Raw genomic sequence first — 16,962 nt, forward strand, 5'->3', positions numbered from 1 at the left:
CAATGTGTTCTTTTTTCCATTTCCAGGAGTGTATTAATATTTTTACTTGGCCGACGAAGTCGAAAAATCGATGAAAAAAGCCCTATTTTTTCAAATGGTTGCCATTTTGTTTCCTATGGTCCACATAACTTAAGATAGCTACAACTCCTAAAGAATCTTATATACTTCGCTAACATCAACTCAATTTTGATTTCAGACGAGCCGGCTGACCTGTGACATACCGAGCGTGGAGCTCTACATCGAAATTTTGTTTCGTTCCGACGGCACTTCCACCTTTGCTCTTCCACATTTCCGGTCGAAAAATCCCTAGATTGTAGAGGAAATATCAATATACATTTTGACCAAATTTGTCATTGATATCGATAACACATTCCGAGAAAAAAATTCTCAAAGAACATGTTTTCTTCGGGCTAAAGATAGTAAACCTCCCCTTAACAGTAAATAAGCACAGTGGTGACTAAGGAAAGTTCATTTCAGTGCTTTCAGGTCAGATATGCGTTTAGTATAAAATGATTGAGCGTGTCCACGTTAAATGAAGTGCAATAATATCGTGGTCGGGTAAATCATTTGATCAATAGTATCTGGACACCTGTTATGGACATTAATAAGGGGTGTGTTCACCATTCGGCTATATGCCGACTTGAACTGTGCCAGGGACACTTTCAATGATATGTCTGAATATATATGGATGAATAGCAACCCACTGCACCTCAAGAGACCAAACCAGGTAAGGGACGCTGGCGTCTGGAGCTTATTCGACGTTCTAAAAAGACTTACCACTCTATAGACGGCCGACTTTGTTCAAAACCCTAAAATAATTTGGCACAGCTAAGACAAAACTGGAGTCTTAAAAGAACTGTTAACAAATATAGGATCTAAAGTAAAATTTAGGAGAGAAATTTCAGTCAGAAGTTCAATAAGGTTATTAACTGAAGCAGCAACCAGCCACAAGTATGGTTTAGTAAGGTTTATTTGGATCAAAGAATTTTTTACGAATTCATGTTCAGACTGGTTTTTTTTGTTTTCCTGGGGCCTCCTTTTGTATCTGTTATTGGTTTGCTGTATTAAGACAAACAGAATTCCTTTTATTCAGTATTTCGTAAGCTTCACGGTAGTATATATTACTCGTGTGAAGCTGGGCCACATTTCATAAGTTTTTATCGTGTGTACTTTCATCAGGCAGAGAATGGTGTGGTGTAAGATATTTTTCAAAAAACTGAACAGCACTTTCATAATATACATTCACAAATGTATAAACTTGAAAATTTACAATTAAAATGTAGGTCGATTTCGTCACACAGAAGCATACAGCATATAAGATTTCACAATATTCCACGTTGTAGTAACTTCAAAACCTTTTAATAACGCTTTGATAGAGGTCGTAAGGAATAAATCTGCGGTGAATTTTACCAAATAGTAAACAACAAACCTTCGCTCCGTGTGCAGCAAACCAGTAACGGGTACAAAATCGAGGCCCCAGCAAGAAAACAAAACGAAACGTGTTAAAACCGTCTGAAAATGGATTTGTAAAAAATTCGAAACCGGTCATGGTTTGTCCCAAATAAACCTTGTTAAGCCGTACTAGTGGCTGGTTGCTCTCTCAGTTATAAACCTTACAGTATTACAGACATAGTTCTCAACATGTAATTTTTCGACAAAAGAGCTTTAAACTCCAATAGTTCTCAGTCGTCTGCTTAAAAAAATGATCAGAAAATGGGGGAAGACTTTGGCGTGAGCTACTATCAAAAGAGCATCAAAATTGGCAGGAAATGGGGTAATCTCACACGCTGGTTGGTTAGCATCTGCATATGATTTTGTTATTTTACAAACAGTGCAGAGGTCGCACACAAAACGTATTAACAGATAAACAGAGAGAAAAGCAGGACTACAAATCTCCTTCGAGAAAGCAGAGGTATTCAAAAACAACAAGACTGAACCATCAAAAATTATGCTCAAAGTATTGAAATTTGAAAAGCACAGACAATATATTTTCTTTTTCTCGGAGAAGTCCTCATGCCTGATGGAAGGCAGAAAGATGCCATCAGAGCAAAACTATGAAACATGGACTTAGCAGTTCATTTAACACAAGGAGCTTGTAATAAAAATAAAAGCAAAAACTCGTCATTACTGGGCACTAATTCATCCAAAATGAAAATATGCGCCAGAAGCACAAATTTCAGAATTAATTGAACATACTGGAGAAATCATAAAAAAGGAAAGGCAGATTGTGAAAATGATATTAGGAAATAGAAGAGTAGTAGTAAAATTTAAGTTAAGAAGGATCAGATAGAAACAAACTGAAATTAGGAGAAGAAGGTTAATGTCCTACAATCACATCTAAAAAGTGAGACTCAAAGGACAGGTGAGAAAAAGCATTTGGTAAAAATTAAATGGCAGAAAGAGGAACAGATATAGAGTGAACAGATGAAGGAGTATTGACGCAAGTGTAAAGCTGACTTACAGGCTTAAATGTGCTCTGTAGCGTGCCTGTAACAAAAGAAGAGAAACGATTGAAAGTATGACAGAACGAGAATTTGATGAAATAACGGAGAAATAGTTCATTGCCTGTGGTTTTTTCTCCGCAGTGGTGTGTGGATGCGAGTGAAACGCGCTCCACTGGAAGCTTCGGCAGAATCCAGAATCCTACGTTTCTACGAGCGCCACGCCGCGGCATTGCCTGGCCTTAGATGCGCACCGCCATTCCCCCCCCTCCCCTCCCCCCCCCCAAACCCCTCTACACCAGTCTGGGTACTTCCCAGAATTGTTTCCACAGGACGACGAGGCTAGCGGTGAGCATTCCCGCAACGTTCATGCAAATTCGCGCGTAAACAGGCGGGCCTGAGCTCGCTAATGTACTGCCGCCGTATGCAAACTGACGCCGCCATCTTACTTTCAATAGCCCCCACCCGCACACTTCGGCCGAGCGCCGCCGCTACCTACCGCCTCTTCTTTTCTCTCTCCCTCCCTCTCTTTCTCTCTCTCTCTCTTTCTTTCTCTTACTGTTCTCTCCCGTTCTCTGCTTCGCCTGTTTTGCATCCGAGGATTGTCACACGGAAAGGAGTGGGGCCGCTCTCCGACTGTAACAGCCTTAAGATGTACTGGCCGATTACTTTAACTTTTCTCGGCTTTGATTCCTCCTGAAAACCAAAACGCAGGACGTTGTTGGCAGTTAAAAGTTTCACTGACGGAAGTTGTCAGTGTGATGCAGGGACGGTTTATCCTGTGGTAACAGCGTTTATATGGTAATAGCTGAAACAGCTTCGTCTTTCAAGGTCGAGTTGTAAGTTTCCTGCGCTATTCTTCTTGAATGTGTTCATCGCTATCCCCGTAAATACCTTCCTCTGTTAAGTTTTCTACTTTCTACGTTCCTATCCGTGTGAGTGTCTATGAGTAAATTGTCATCTGTGTTAACTTCTCAAAAGAGAGTTCTTAGCTTTGCATGTCAGAAAACCTTTAGTCTTTAATCTGTGTATGTGATGTAACTTTATGATCACTAGTGACTCTATGTAACCATTATTTTTAATGCCTACGAAGATCCTGTGTTTAAAATATCTTAATGCACTGTTACTTACATTATATGCAGTCCTTATGAGGAAAAAGCATGTGACCAACCAGTGTGAATAATCTCACTATTTAGACCTCTAATGCAAAACACACAGCCACTAAACTAAACAGCCGGCCGCGGTGGCCGTGCGGTTCTAGGCGCTGCAGTCCGGAACCGCGGGACTGCTACGGTCGCATGTTCGAATCCTGCCTCGGGCATGGATGTGTGTGATGTTTTTAGGATAGTTCGGTTTAAGTACTTATAAGTTCTAGGGGACTGATGACCTAAGATGTTAAGTCCCATAGTGCTCAGAGCCATTTGAACCATTTGAACTAAATTAAACAACATCAGAATGTTAATGCAACTCGAATGGACAATCACTGTACCCTAATTGCATAAACAAAGTTCATCTCTAGCCCCTATAGTCACTTTGACTTTCCTGCATGACAGCTGATTTCTAGGCTACGCCTTGTGGTTGCTTTCGAGTGCTCCGATCTGAAATAAAATATTAGAATAAATGATACCATGTGCAATGCAAGAGTATTATGCGCCAGTTAAGTACAAATTTAACAAATGGATATCGTGAACTGCAATATGGGTCCGATTTAAAAAGTTTTGAATAGCAAGTGGGATGTGGATGTCGAAAAACTTGAAAACTACTTTGGTCAGTCGTATATTAGCTGATTCGCTGATCATTGTTACTACGAGTATAATCTGAACATCAAACACAAAGCTCTTCTAATTGATTCTTTAGACAAAACATTCAACATATGTAGAATTAAATCTAAAAGGAAATCATACGGTGCAGGCTCTCACTGCTGGTACTGACATCACTTAAAACTTCCGGGCTGATAGGCCGCGGTCGATGTATAAAAATTTCTCCTACTATTTCCTCTCCGACTGCGGGAGTCATCTTCAGATGTAAAGTGGCGAACTGTTTTTAGAACTCTATGGAGCGGCGAATATATGGGCAGTGTGGAGGGCACCACAGTCCACTGCGTGACGTCGTCTACGAGATTATCTCTGGTGGTGCCAACACTCTTGATTGAAAGTAATCGATCGTCATTCATTTACCAAGAGGGCGATCACAAAATAAAATTCGCAGAGACGAGTGTCATATCGAAAACATCATATTATCATGCCCCTATGTATAGAGATTAGAGAGGCTATTAAGATTTGCAGACACTCTAATAATTGTAACAGAAAAGAAGAAGGTGTTAATTTAGGTAAAATTTGGATGTCAGCATTACAACATAAGAATGACGATCGATTACTTTCAGTTGAGAACGTTGGCACTACCAATGTAGCCGGCACGCCACAAGCACCACACATTGGAGGGTCCTCTCGCCGAAGTAAAAACCCATGCGTCGTAGGGCTGTGGCCGATGCGAAGACAATTAAGAATGACCTCGTCCCGTAGACGTGGCTGGAAGGAAGTACGCCACGGCCGAGTTGTGGGCTTGATGACACGGAGCTTGTTGTCGGTCACTTCTAGCCACTCATGTTCCCAGCGACACAGGACTTTATACCGCAACAGCGAGGTGAGGGCATGCAGGGGGAAAGCACACTGAAAGACCTGAAGGCTACGACACGCCTCCTTGGCTGCACGATCAGCCCTTTCATTCCCCAGAATTCCCGCGTGCCCTGGCACCCTTGCTTCCCCAGTCGCTGTAGTTGGAGGGGGGTGTGATGGATAGTCTGGGTTCCTTTATCTGCTGGGTACAGACGCTGGAGAGAGTGAAGGGCGCTCAAAGAATCTCAACAGACGAGAAATCTAACAGTGGGAGAAAGTCTCATCTGCTCCAGTGCCCGCAAGATGGCATACAATTCTGCGTCGAAGATGGTAAATTCGCGAGGCAGTCTGACCTTGAGGACACGATCCGGGAAGACGACAGAGCAATCAACGGAGTCCCCTTGCTTAGACCCATCCGTAAAAGCAGCTACATGGTCGTGGTGCTCAGACAAAACGGCAGAAAAGACCCCATTAAAAACGGAAACAGGAGTGCTATTTCTCCTGTACTGCACCAAATCTAAAACCACTCTGTTCCTCTCCAGTAACCAGGGTATCAGACGGTTAAAAACCTGGATTTGGGGTCGCACAGACTCCATACTGAGGGACTCTAACACACGTTGCACACGGATCTCAAACGGCATCGTAGCCCGGGGACGGTGGGAGAAAAGGCGGTCCAGAGGCGGATGAGTAACAATATGGTGACCAGGCGAGGTTGGAGCTGCAAGAAACTTACAAGCCTGGCGCACCAGGAGGAGCTGACGCCGGATGGTGAGTGGCGGTTCCCCAGCCTCAGCAAGGAGGCTGGATATGGGACTGGTCCGATAAGCACCCGTGGCCAGTCGAATACCCGCATGGTGAACAGCGTCAAGGATCCGCAAATAAGACTGCCTCGCTGACCCATACACTGTGCACCCGTAGTCCAGCCGTGAACGTACAAAAGCCCGATAAAATTGGAGTCCACGCGCCCTGTCCGCTCCCCAAGACCTGTGGCTGTTCAGTGCCTTCAGGGTTCTGGCTTTCAAGTCTCGTATGTGTGGCACCCATGACAACCTGGAGTCAAAAATTAGGCCCAGAAACCGCACCGTGTTTCTAAAATGTAGTACAGTGTCCCACATATACAAGACCAGCAAATTAAAAGGTCGACAAGAACGATTAAAATGAACACAAACACACTTATCGGCAGAAAACTTAAAACCCGCCTTTGTAGCCCACTCCTCTAACCGCCGCACCGTTAGTTGCAGCTGACGGCTCACTGTTGCAACACTGCAGGAGGAAGAGAAAACAGCAAAGTCGTCCACAAATAAGGAGCACTGTACTGGACTCCTCACTGTAGACGTTATACTGTTGATGGCTATGGCAAAGAGGGTAACGCTTAAATCACTGCCCTGGGGGACACCATTCTCCTGCTCAAATCGGTCAGACAGTGTGTTACCAACCCGGGTCCGAAAAAAAACGGCTGAGACAGGAAAGACCGAATGAAAATGGGGAGATGACCACGAAAGCCCCATTGATGCAGTTGTGCAAGAATACAGTGTCTCCTAGTAGTGTCATATGCCTTACTGATATCAAAGAATATGCCGATACAGTGATGCTGACGGAGGAAAGCCTGCTGAATAGCCGCCTCTAGGAGGGACAGGTTGTGTACCGTGGACCGATATTTGTGGAATCCACACTGAGAGCGGCTAAGAAGTTGCCTGGTCTCCAAAAGCCAGACCAGACGACGGTGAACCATACGTTCCAGGGTCTTTCCTATACAACTCGTTAAGGCGATGCTCCGATAAATACCCGGACACGTGCGGTGCTTTCCTGGTTTGAGCAGGGGGATCAGAATTGCGTCCCTCCACGACTTGGGGAAGTTACCTCTATATCTTGTCTTAAGCCACAGGGCCGATTTCAATCAAACTTTATTCACGTATCACTTACTGTCTGGAACGAATCGCGGTGGGGTCAGGACAACTTACGTATAGAAGGGATGAGGTTTAAAAGAAATGTAGCCGACGACGCTCGATTACCTAGACTGTATTGGTCCTGTATCAGGGAGTGAGAGCACTTAGTGACGTGCAGCAAACTTTACAAACAATTTCAAACCCTTAAGAAATTTTTTCACCCTGACAACCCTCACAAAATGATGACAGGAAGAAGTTTGTCGCTTACGAGGCCTACATTTTCGCTGTTCCGATTCGAGCACGACGGTTTAATTTATTACCTCTTTACTACTAACTGCATTCCCAACACATTCTGAAGATAATTCCCATGAATGTACCTGAAAAATTTTGTCATTCTTCGATACATAATTTAGGAAATAAGACGTCATAAACACCAGGATATGTGAAAAACTTCCGCACCATCATGCGGTTTTAATTTATTACGTCTTTACTACTAACACTATTCGCAACAAACATCGTAGACAGTGTCCAAATGTACCACTGAATTTACCTGCAAAATTGTATAATTGTTCGACGCATTGTTCAGGGGATGTGACGTCGTAAAGATTGAGTTGCGTAAAAATGTAGCTACAAAGTAAATTTCGCTACATATACAGGTGAGATACGTGCACAAGTGTGTAGGAAGTATGTTGACATATGTGAAATATGTATGAAATGGTTGAACTCTGGCAGAGCCGTGGATAAACAGTTCCTCCTAAAGCCCAGGATCAATTTAAATCAATATATTACTTACTATTTTTTTTCTTGAGCGTATATTTCAAGGTTCTGCGAATTGCTCTACATCTGTGTTTAATTAACTAACTTTATTTCCTACACCTTGGTCTACTATCGGAGATATTTCATATTGAGAGTCATTAAAACACATTTTGTTATTTGTAACCTGCTTTAGTTATTAGGGGTACTTTCAGACGAAAGGTATTCTTTAACATGGAAGTAGTAAAAATCTATAATCTACGATGTACAGCTATTTTTCTTTTGAAACATGTTTTATTTTTCCAAAACCGATGAATGAAAATTCAATGAAATCACAGTAAGATGCTAGGAGCTCATCGCGAATTTAATCAGTAACTGTTGAAAATTTTTATTTCTGGCTTCCAACAGAACCAGTTCTCAGCGTTCCGAAGGATCATGTGCATGGAAAAGGTCTGGAGTGCGCCGCAAATACATTTTGTTCCGGTTCACCGCAACTAGGAATAAGAGTTGGGTAAATTAATAGAAAAATGACAGCAAAATGCAAGCAGCAGAAATGGAGTGTTGAAGAGAGTGAAGGGCTGCACAAAAAGACAGCAGAAAAGAAAACTTTCGTAACATGTATGCTGTTTATAAGGAAATAACTAAGTAAGTGGAAACAAAGATGTAAACAGGATGAGGGATGAAAGAATGCCCAAAAAATCCTGAAACGCAATCCGGAAGAGAGGACAGACGTAGGTGGACCGAGGAAAAGGAGGATATAAAATATCTGATGCAGCAGACAGATTCCCAATCCCTGAATACAAGACAACTACAACAAAGAAGTAGAGAAAATAATTTTTTTCAGTTTATACTCAGGATGATTCTTGTTGACGTTACAAAACCACGAATCGACGTATGCGACGTTGAGACAAGTAATTTAATATAAGACACGTGGTGTCCCAAAAGTCGGGAAATATCCCAAAAGTGGATGACAGATGTTGAATATGTCACGTCATCCGATGGCGTACCTCGTCGCACGTGCAGCGGTGGAGCCCGTCTGTCTGTAGCACCTGATCATCCCAGGCCAAATCAAGTAGTCACGTTGATGTGGCTCCAGGCCTACGTGCACGATTTTAGCGTGTGGGGCTCAGGGTTCGAGTCTTGGATCTGGCCGGCAGTATTTTTCTGCGTTGCGTTAGACAGTTATGTGTTTGCAGTGAGGTGAGATTTATGATTTGATTTACCGGTCTCGTGATGCTGGTTAAGTGCAAAGTACAGTACGACAAAAACCTAGCGTATGGCGTCACAAGTAAATAAGTTTACGAACTGCATCGCTACCAGTAAATGAGTGATGTGTTCGTTACTAAATAAAGTCGGTAAACAAAGAAAGAAGCGATAAAAGACAAAATTACAACAGCTTTTGCTTGTTTACAGCGAGGACAATAATTTTGTGGCTTCTATGTTTACAACAGGTAAGATTTGCAAAAAATGTTTGAAAACAGAGTAGCCTAGCGGGGTGATGTGTAGCACTGCCCCCTACCGGAGAGGGTAAGGTCGACTAGCTCAGTCGTTGCATGTGAGGCGAGGTACGTCATCTGATGTTCCACATTTGCCATCAACTTTTCGATATTGTCAAGTAATCCCCACCGCACGTCCTTTTTAATTTATATGTAGTTTATATGGCATAATATTTTAATTAATTCTATATTGCTTATTGTTGCGAGCACGACAGATAAAATATGATTTTCACTATTATTTTCTGCAGTTGAAAATATTTTAACTTTACGCAGTTTGACCTATTATGTGGGGATACGCACAGCACTGAAAGATTTCCTGCTGTGGACGTACGATCTCTAATTTGCAAACTATTTGTGTGTAACACTGATTGGCTATTTAGATATAGAACATGGTATCATTACTGTAACTAATTAGTAAAAATATGCCCTTCCCTACTTTCATCTCTTGAATGCACAGAAAATTACTCTTATTGCCTGTACGGAAGTTACAGCATGTTATGTTCACTAAACGTAAACGCTGCAGTGGATTTTTTTAAAAATATATGAACACTATTAACTGCCATGAGAGCATGAAACTAAAAAAAAAAATGAAATTTGATTATTATGTTACTAGCCACAACAGGTTTTGCACAGCAGTCTTTGATCACACACAAGTAAAATTTTATCACTCATGAATTATTTACGTAACTGATAACATAATAGCAGCTGCCCATGACCACCTGAAAATGACATAATAAAATCCACAGTTTCCCTCTGAAGTGTCCAGGAAGCTGAAAGAGATAATTTTAATGTACCGTTACCTACCCTCTATATTGCGGGAAAACTGCTTTCATTCAATTTAATTTGAATTTGCCGCGGCAACGGTTCCACAATCGCCGCACGGCTCTGCGTCATGAAAAATTCCTAATATGATGAAAACGGCTAAGAATGTGGAATAAAATCTTGGACAAGCTAGCATTAAATTATTACAGGCAATAATTTTAACAATTTCTACATTCAAAAAATCGACATAAATTGAAAGTACACATCTTTTTCAAATATCAAGCTCCAATGGCGTCTTTCTCGATCAAAGGACAAACGATGGCTACCTACGCAATCAAGCGAACGTCACAGGCTCTTACAAATTTAACGGCTACAAGAAGACAGAGAGAGTAATGTTTTAACCTCTACTATTTATAGGTAATTTACTAAGCATCTTTGTAATTATTTTTCATTATCTGCTTTTATACACATATTCGCCAACCACAGACGTTATTTGTGAAATATAGATTAAAAATATTGCACAAACATAAGAAATGAAAAATTATTTCCTTTTATACATAATCTACAACCATTCATACACTAATGAAATAATAATAATAATACAGATAAATGTTTATTTTTATAATTTTTTTATATTCTACAGATTTTGTAAATGTCTTGCCAGTAGATGTCACAATATTTCCTGACATTTTCTGCCCCTTGTGTCTTGTATTAAGTTATCTCAGCGTCATATACGTCGCTTTGGGATTTATTAACGTAAATAAGAGTCATACATCGCTCTGGAGTCCTTTAAAAGTTAAGTTGAATATAGTTAAGGTGAATGTCTGTTTACGGGAAACCTATTACAAACTCTCTAATCCTGTTGTTGGTGCTTCTTTGATAGACGTAATTAAGACTTCTGCATCGTCTAGAATGGCAATTATTTTATCTTCATCGATATGAAGTTAGTGTCATTTGTACAAAAACAGAGTAATGATAATACCTGGGGGTCCCAAATGCTAGTTTGCCGTCGTCGTAGATTATTCATTACCGTAAGTGGTAGGAGTGTTTATCTTGACTCACTTTTTTCATTTAGTTGTAAGTGAACTGTATCATTTATCAATTATATCAATTATACATCGAAAACCAAAAGCTTTAAGTTTTTCGAGAAAGTATGTTGTGATTTACGCAGCCGTGGTGTTGGTAACAGCGTGACTCAACTGTTCTAAATGTTACTCTCTTCGCTGGCTCCATTTCAGTCTTTCTGCTCAGGCTACACAGTAAACAACTGCTCTTCGCAGCCGGAACTGCTCGACTAGGGAACACCCGTTGTTGAGTATTCACTGCGCCGGCTCGCTCGTGTTAACACTTGGCAAATAAAGCGAAATGGCCGCTCCACCACTCAGCGCCAGTACTAACAGCGCGTCATCAAAAAAGCAGAAAGCAATTTGCATTAATACCTGCATTCAAATTGTTTGCATGCACGCTGATTCCGCGGGAGACAGAAAAAAAATGAAACACTGCCAGAAAGAACGCTGGCTTAATTTTTCCGCTCTTCGCAGTGCGCTGGTGCTGTAAAACAAAATTTTCCCTAAAAAAGAGAACAAAAAGAAGCGTAAAAATTGCTCGCATTACGTGGTGCAATTAAGGATGTATTGCATTTTAATTTCGGGCTTAGTTTATTTAAATTAGCCGACTGTTTGTTAGAGTTGACGTATTCCGGCTTGCCGGTTAAATGGAAGAGCAAATTAGCAGGTCGGTCGGAATAAAAAACAGGTCGGGCGCGTGAAACGACGACCGGCAAAAAAAAAGAAGATTCCTTTTTTTCCGTTTATTAACATCAGCGGTTTACGGCTGCCGCCTGGAACGGTGGCCCACTCGCGACAAATGAGAATAGCACTTCGTTTTAATTGGCTCGCGCGCGCTATGAATGCGTCCGCCTTTATGAAGAAACATGCCGGCGTGTTTAGCACTGGTAAATAAGAGGGCGGACACGCGTTTAATGCGGCGTGCTGCTGGTTTGGGCGGTCCAACAGCTATGCAGGGTGGACGGCATGCATAATGATTACCGCACAGTAGCACCCAAGCCTGTTCTGAACAAGTGACGCTTTTCAGATTGGGACAGCTCCACCATGATATCACGTTATGAGAGGTCGGCTGCATACAAATGTGTCTGACAAAGGAAGGCCACGACGTTTGGATCTCTGATTTATTTGTTCACTTTCAGTAGTCCAATACGACGGCATAATTTGCAAGAAGTAAGGTCCACAACTTAGGCGATCTCGGCAAAATCGCAAGAGGAGTTTTACGCGCCAGTGATGTACCGTTTCGTTGTGTCTTTGAGCAAGAGCTGGTGGCGGTCATTCGATTAGCGTTCAAGCCCTCGGCAGAGGCGGTGCTAAGTCCTTCGGCTTGACCAAACAGTATGGAGTCTTGCAGGGTTCTGAACATGTACACTACTGGCCATTAAAATTTCTACACCAAGAAGAAATGCAGATGATAAACGGGTATTCATTGGACAAATATATTATACTAGAACTGACATGTGATTACATTTTCACGCAACTTGGGTGCATAGATTCTGAGAAATCAGTACCCAGAACAACCACCTCTGGCCATAATAACGGCCTTGGTACGCCTGGGCACTGTGTCAAACAGAGCTTGGATGGCGTGTACAGGTACAGTTGCCCATGCAGTTCATCAAGAGTAGTGAGTGGCGTACTGTGACGAGCCAGTTGCTTGGGCACCATTGACCAGACGTTTTCAATTGGTGAGAGATCTGGAGAATGTGTTGGCCAGGGCAGCAGTCGAACATTTTCTGTATCCAGAAAGGCCCGTACAGGACCTCCAACATGCGGTCGTTCATTATCCTGCTGAAATGTAGGGTTTCGCAGGGGTGGAATGAAGAGTAGAGCCAAGGGTCGTAACACATCTGAAATGTAACGTCCACTGTTCAAAGTGCCGCCAGTGCGAACAAGAGGTGACCGAGGCGTGTAACCAATGGCTCCCCATACCATCACGCCGGGTGATACGCCAGTATGGCGATAACGAACACACGCTTCCAATGTACGTTCACCGCGATGTCGACAAACACGGATGGAACCGTCATGATGCTGTAAACAGAACCTGGATTCATCCGAAAAAATGCAGTTTTGCCATTCGTGCACCCAGGTTCGTCGTTGAGTACACCTTCGGAGGCGCTCCTGTCTATGATGCAGCGTCAAGGGTATCCGCAGCCACGGTCTCCGAGCTGATAGTCCATGCTGCTGCAAACGTCATCGAACTGTTAGTGCAGATGGTTGTTGTTTTGCAAACGTCCCCATCTGTTGACTCAGGGATCGAGACTAGGCTCCACGATCCGTTACAGTCGTGTCATCTCGACTGCTAGTGATACGAGGCCGTTGGGATCCAGCACGGCGTTCCGTATTACCCTCCTGAACCCACCGATTCCATATTCTGCTAACAGTCATTGGCTCTCGACCAACGCGAGCAGCAATGTCGCGATACGATAAACCGCAATCGCGATAGGCTACAATCCGACCTTCATCAAAGTCGGAAACGTGATGGTACGCATTTCTCCTCCTTACAAGAGGCATCACAACAACGTTTAACCAGGGAACGCTGGTCAACTGCTGTTTGTGAATGAGAAATCGGTTGAAAACTTTCCTCATGTCAGCACGTTGTAGATGTCAACACCGGCGCCAACCTTGTGTGAATGCTCTGAAAAGCTAATCATTTGCATATCACAGTATCTTCTTCTTGTCGGTTAAATTTCGCGTCTGTATCACGTCATCTTCGTGGTGTAGCTAGTTTAATGGCCAGTAGTGTAGAAATAGAGCATAATGGTCATTATACAAGGAGTGGACGGAGACGTCGGCCCATTACGAGTGCAGGAGACGTTGAGAAGCCTGGGGATTCTATTCACCCATGATCTACGGAGGACAGCGGCGGCAGGTTACAGGCATCTGCACCAAATGATTTACGTTCGGGGTGCGAGATAATTCCCTACGAGTCTTGGGCACGATACAACGCGTTCAATATGCCAACGTATACGTTGTCTCGCGGTTGCCACATACTGCACTGGTATTTCCACTGCCGACGGAACTGCGGATCGCCTGCTGGTCGCCTTGGGGTATTTTGTTAGTCACGAGATGATACTCAAGAATCAGTATGCCACTCTAAGCCTTGACATGTGGGACGGTGGCCTTGGCCTTACGAACGTCCGCCTTAAAGCTTTGACCCTGTTCATGCTTCCGATGCTGAGAATATCTCACCGTTTGACGTATGCAGTAACGTCGGCAGTGACTGAGCAACCAATGGCACGCTCCTATGTGCAGACTGTTCCATTCGGCAACATCTCGCCGAAACCTGCTCACATTGTATAGTTTCTTGTAGACTACAGCTACGTCCACGCTGAGCTGCCGTCGTCCAGAGTAATGACGGTGCGAGATATTTATCGTATCTCATAGTGAGGTCATGACATGAACGTGACGTAACGGCGATACCCGATGCGAGTTTGGCCCACCCTCTGGCATTCTGTACACCCCGCTCCCATCCAACCGTACTTGAATTCGGCAACTTGATGCTCGTGGTATGTTCTAGTTAATCACGTAATATGCATGATTCATTCGCCCCTTTGCGCATGTTGCTAGATGATGAACACGAATTAACTGCGTTTAGAGTGTGGAGAGGCGATGGGAGTGTGGACTCTGACGTATCGTATCATAGGGTCTCTTATTCGTAGTACTTACACAGAGATCACACTGGCACTAATGCTTTATCCATATCTGACGTGTTTCCCACCAACAAAAAACTAAAGCGATCAATTGGCGGTGAGTAGCGTTACATGACGACAACAACTTGGACGTGCTATTGTTTTGGATCTACTTTACACGGACAACATGAGGGGAGACGGTGCCGAACGCAATTGGAACTCATTATGCCAATTTCTCAAGAAGAGTATCCACGGATCCTCCCAACAGTTGGGGAGTCCCAGTTCTGAGAAGTCAGTTACAACAGGATATACGAGCGAACCTTACGGACTGCGAATTCTGAGAAGCCGACTGGCGCTGTTCTGTTCGAGGGTTGGAGATTGCGATGTTCCTTTTCTTTGGCGTAATATTGAAAGTGAGTTATTTTCATTTATTGCCGGAGTGCGTAACTGATTATTCTGTCACAATTTTCTGCCTTTAATGGCATTCTGTAATTTTTAACGTGGTTACTAGTAAAAAGTATGGGATTAACTTCAACCGCGTTCTGTTTTTATATATATATAAAGAAAGGAAAGAAAAGAGGGGAAAGGAAAGAAAAAGTGGTTATGCACATGTCTTGTCATACAATGGCGCTGTGAGTTATGAGTTCTAATCCCCTTGCAGACCAGCGCCCTCTAGGTAACTATTTTCCGCTTCATTTAATGAATATTTAACTGCTTAAAATTCTTAAAAAATAAAAAAATACGAAAAATAAAGAAAGCTCCGTAATCGGTAGATCGCCAGAGTCTTGTTCATCGCCGGCCGAAGTGGCCGTGCGGTTCTAGGCGCTACAGCCGAGCGACCGCTACGGTCGCAGGTTCGAATCCTGCCTCGGGCATGGATGTGTGTGATGTCCTTAGGTTAGTTAGGTTTAATTAGTTCTAAGTTCTGGGCGTCTGATGACCTCAGAAGTTAAGTCGCATAGTGCTCAGTGCCATTTGAACCAATCTTGTTCATCTGTTTTCTCATCTTATATTTATTTTAAGACTAGTCTTATTATTTCGTACATATTAAATCTCAAAGGTAATAAGATGGAAAGACACGTGTATTTGCATGAATTTTTATCGAATTTCTAATGTTATTTGGCTCTTAACTAATTTTTATTATTATCAAAAGTATTATGTGACTTTTATTGCTATAGGCAAGTTAAAAACTTTGTCAAACGCCTTCAAACATGATCATATTTGGTTGATGACGAATGAGAAATTATTTCTTGTGAAGATGTTACTGAAATACAGTAATCGCACTTCTCCAGTTTTCGGCACCGATGTTTACGAAACTCATGTGAAACTGTGTGGTCCCAAAGCATTTTTAATTCTCAAACGTCAGTGATGTATATATGCAGACTAAAATGAAGGATGAAAATTTGTATCAAGGGCAGGATTCGAATCCGGGTTTCTTGCTCACTGGGTAAATGCACTAACCACTACGCCACCCTAGCACAACTGCACGGACGATCTTCCCTCATCAATTCAAATTCCTGCTTACACCTCAGCCCACTTGGTTTTCCCCTTAAACTCGAACAGCGTTGCAACGCTGTCCAGCTGTACTGGAATAACATCTCAGCATCGAACACAGTGGAGGGATCTTACCTGAAAACCAGGCCTGGGTGCTTTAATCAAATGAAACTATAGGGTGATTCACGAAGATGCGCAGAAATTTTAATATGTTATTCTACAAGTAAATCTAAAGAAAAAAGTTCAGATAAACATAGGTCCGCAAATGTTTAGTTACAGAGTCACGGATAATAAAATATTTTACTGAAATGTAGCAACTTCGCTAATATGAAGCCATCGCAGAACTGTACGAGGTTAAAGTAAAGCACGATTTCCATATATTTTGTTGTTATTGGTCTGGTGAATGTAATAAAACATGTCCCGGACGTGTATCTGCTGTGGTTTTCCAGAACATGCAGGGAATCAAAGAAGAACAACCCTGTGAAACTGAAACGAGCAACAAAATCTGTTCATACACTTGCAGCTAAATGCACTGAACTGGTGAAGCCATTTTTGAACATTTATTGTGGATGTATTGTGAAATTGTATGTGCACTGTAAAACTTCCTTAGCACTGAGCTTTGTTTTTTTCCGGTTTAACATGAATTAACGTGTGTTATGGTATTAATAAAAGCGGATTATCTGACACAATGTCCGCCCCCGGTAGCTGAATGGTCAGCGTGACGGATTGTCAATCCTCTGAGCCCGGGTTTGATTCCCAGCTGGGTCGGGGAATTTCCTCTGCACAGGGACTGGGTGTTGTACTGTCCTCATCATCATCCTA

Source organism: Schistocerca serialis, chromosome 2 (assembly GCF_023864345.2).
Source record: "Schistocerca serialis cubense isolate TAMUIC-IGC-003099 chromosome 2, iqSchSeri2.2, whole genome shotgun sequence".
Lineage (NCBI taxonomy): Eukaryota > Metazoa > Arthropoda > Insecta > Orthoptera > Acrididae > Schistocerca > Schistocerca serialis.